Source organism: Saccopteryx bilineata, chromosome 3, assembly GCF_036850765.1.
Source record: "Saccopteryx bilineata isolate mSacBil1 chromosome 3, mSacBil1_pri_phased_curated, whole genome shotgun sequence".
Classification (NCBI taxonomy): Eukaryota; Metazoa; Chordata; class Mammalia; order Chiroptera; family Emballonuridae; genus Saccopteryx; species Saccopteryx bilineata.
Genome location: NC_089492.1, coordinates 216,580,363 through 216,584,117, shown reverse-complemented (window position 1 = coordinate 216,584,117; position 3,755 = coordinate 216,580,363). Strand labels below are relative to the sequence as shown.

The 3,755-nt window shown below is 44.4% G+C and overlaps 1 pseudogene; it reads left to right on the top strand.

The window, feature by feature from the left end:
- Positions 1-864: 864 nt before the first annotated feature.
- Positions 865-3,047, top strand: LOC136329990 (methylosome protein WDR77 pseudogene; annotated as a pseudogene).
- Positions 3,048-3,755: the final 708 nt, after the last annotated feature.

Sequence of the window (3,755 nt, the reverse complement as noted above, 5' to 3'; positions counted from 1 at the left end):
CTAATTCTTGTATGTGTATGTGGTGAGGGGAAGGTTTATTTCCCATACCACCATGCCAATTTTATCTATACTACAATTCAATCCGTTTATAAAACTGTCTTTCTAAAGAGAGTATTAGATCCCACAGGTTAAGGTTTCAGTCCTACAAGACTTCTCCACCCCACATTCAGACGCCAGTCAAAATTCCCAAGTTATTACCTGGTCTTTTGATCAAATGGCTATAAATCAAAGGTTCCAATGGCACCCCTCCTTGGATTTGATTAAATTTCTAGAGCTGCAGATAACTGAGAAAACCATTATACTTACTAGATGATTAATTTATTATAAAAAGATATAACTCAAGAACAGTCAGATGTAAGAGATGCATACAGCACAACAAATTACACTACAGAGCTATGATGATCAAAACAGCATGGCATTGCCCCCCCTCAAAAGAAACACTCATCAAGGGAACAAATTTAAGAGCCCAGAAATAAAGCCACATGTATATGGGTAAATAATTTTTGACATAGGAGCCAAAAAACACATAATGGAGGGGAAAAAAAGGCTCTTCAATATATGGTACTGAAAGATTGAAAAGCCACATGCAAAAGAATGAAAACTAGATTACAGTTTGTCCCCATATACAAAAATTAATTCAAAATGGACCAAAGACTTAAATATAAGATTTGAAACAATGAATAACATAGGATAAAACATAAGTATGTACTAAACTTGAGGACCTTGGTTGCAGAGAACGTTTTATCAATTTGACCCCAAAGATAAGAGAAGTAAAGGCAAAAATAAATGAATGGGACTATATTAAACCACAAAGCTTCTGCACAGAAAAAGAAAAGACAACAAAACAAAAGAACAGCTAACTGAATGAGAGATGATATTTGCAAGCAACAGCTTGGACAAGAGTTTAAACTATATTACAGCACATGGGGACTGTCGGAGCTGACTCTCCCACAGGCATCCAATGTGGGTCTAGATTGGCATTGGAACTTTGGAGATAAGGAAGGAAAACCTGCCTGCTCTAGTGTCCCTGTGCCCACCTGTATGGAGTTTCCGCTGTAGGCTGCATGGTACCAGTGGGATGGGGTGCTCCTGCTTGGGGCCTCCAGCCTGAGTGGTCGCTTGTTGGGCTGGCTCCCTCTGGCTTTTCAAGGACCTTTGTGTCACCCTCCATGAAGGCTTCTGTTGTTCTGGAGTCCAGAGGGAGGCCAGAGTGGCTGACCTCACTTGAGGGGGAGACAGACAGTGGTGGGATTCAGTGAGTTTGCACTAGCTTGGCAAAACCAATTATCTAATTTTTAGTTGAGTTCAGCAACTGGTTGTTAAAATGGCACTTGTAATCAGGGTTCTTTCTAAGGTGGGCACCTGGGCAGCCACCCAATGTGGAAATGACAAATTTACATTTCTTACTCTTTTTTAACATTCATCTGTGCAACAGTGTATTCTAAATGCCCATAATAATGTTCATTCTGTCCATAGGTGAAAAAAAATGATGGAACTATGCTTGTAATATTTATTTATTCATTTCATTAAGCTTATTATACCTTTGCTATACTTTGATTCCCTCGTTTGTTACCTCTGTAAACAAATGTATCACATAAAGAGAAAAAGTGCCAAACAACGAGAAGGTGACAACTTGTATTGTTTTTTGTCAGGTATTATTTAATAGTTTTTCATTAATATTTTAAAATTCTTTCTTTTTTTTTTTTTTTTTTTTTGTATTTTTCTGAAGCTGGAGACGGGGAGAGACAGTCAGACAGACTCCCGCAAGCTCCCGACCGGATCCACCCGGCACGCCCACCAGGAGCCATGTTCTGCCCACCAGGGGGCGATGCTCTGCCCCTCCAGCGCATCGCTCTGCTGAGACCAGAGCCACTCTAGCGCCTGGGGCAGAGGCCAAGGAGCCATCCCCAGCACCCGGGGCCATCTTTGCTCCAATGGAATCTTGGCTGCGGGAGGGGAAGAGAGAGACAGAGAGGAAGGAGGGGGGTGTGGAGAAGCAAATGGGCGCTTCTCCTATGTGCCCTGGCCGGGAATCAAACCCGGGTCCCCTGCACACCAGGCCGACGCTCTACCGCCAGGGCCTTAAAATTCTTTCTTATGATATAGTTCTGTGATCTAGTTCTACTTCTTTTATTATTCTTATTTAAGTATTAAATGCATGAAATAATAAACTTTCGGTATACTGTACCATTTTTTTATACTTAAAACAGTCATTAGGGCAGAGAACCAGTTGTTAAATTATTTGAATCCCACCACTGGAGACAGAGGTATCCCAGTGGCTTCCTATTCAGGTGCTTGTGAATTGTGGGAGCTGTCTGGGAATGAGACAGTCATAGATACAGAGCACACGGTCAGCGTTATGAGCTCTAGCACACAAGCTGTCAATGGTAGCAAAGACTTCTGCATGGAGGTTTGGAGCCTCACTCAACAGATGGGACTGAATTCATATCAGGCTCATTCTGAGCAGGTCACCTGTGTTGCTGCGTCTCCCCACAGGACTCTGTGTTTCTTTTCTGCAGCAAGGACAGTAGAATTTTACTCTGGGACACCTGCTTCCCAAGCTAGCATCTCAGATGAGCTGCAGCGCCTTTGGTCTCCTTCCTACCTCACCAGCCTGGAATCCTCAGCAGAGCGAAGTCTTTGTCTTCAGTGTTAAGAATGGGACTGTCTACCTTGTGGACACGGAGAGTGCAAGCTATGTCCTCAGCTCAGTGGTGCAATCCCAGTGTGTCCCTGGGCCGGAGATCTCCCCAGCGGTGCTCCCCACCTGGCCTGTCCCACGGCTCCCTCGCTGTGCTGGACTTAGGCCCTTCCGAGGTGTGTAGAAGCCGAACCCACCAGACGTTCTGAGAGATGCTAGTTGGTCTCGGATCAGTCACTTCCTCCTTACCACAGTGGGGTGGGACTGTCAGGCCATCCACCACGTGGTGCCCACAGAACCTCTCCCAGCCCCCAACCTAACAATGTTGCCCAGCAGATTGGATTTAAGACAAAAAACAAATGCCTCAGCAGTAGCCACGCCCTTCCTTGCTTCCCTCTTAGAGTGAGACCACCTGGGACCTTTAGGAAGTGTTCTCGGGAGGATCTGGGAGGCTATCAGGCTTGTCTCTCATTCTGGTGATGGCTGGAGTCTGAGATCCTGTAGTCATAGAGAACTTTCTGGAAAATGGATATGTATGTATGTCTGAATGTGTGTGTGTATGTGTGTGTAGTTTTTGGTGGGTAGAATGAAAAATCCATCTCACATCATTACCAAGGCCTACCCTCCCCCCTGAAAAGAGCTCACTAAGGGATTTTATGTTTTCGTTGAGGCTGTACAAGAGGAATTGGCTGTGTCTGGATGAGGAATGTGGACATTCTTGGATTTTAGGAAACAGCTTATTTACTACTCATAGACTTTTAGAACTTAATTCACCTTTAACACGGGCAGTGCTTCCATTCACAAAAATCCAGCCCAGCTCACCCTGAGGAAGATCCAGGTGGCTCACCACAGTTTTGTGCTTCCTCTTGCATCCTCTAGCCATTAAACTGAGTCAGAAATCCATTTCCTGGCTGAATAAAATGTTTGGTGACTGTGTGATGCCCCCCTCCCCCATGGAGTTGTGTATATGAGAGAGGAGTGCTATTCTGTCATGGACACCATAGAAAAAGTTTGGGGGATGGTGGGACCTTAGAGGCATTTCAGTTAAGTTAAAAACTTACATAGACTTGCAGAGAAATGTCTGCCACTTCTCTTACCTGAAAATAGCCTGAGG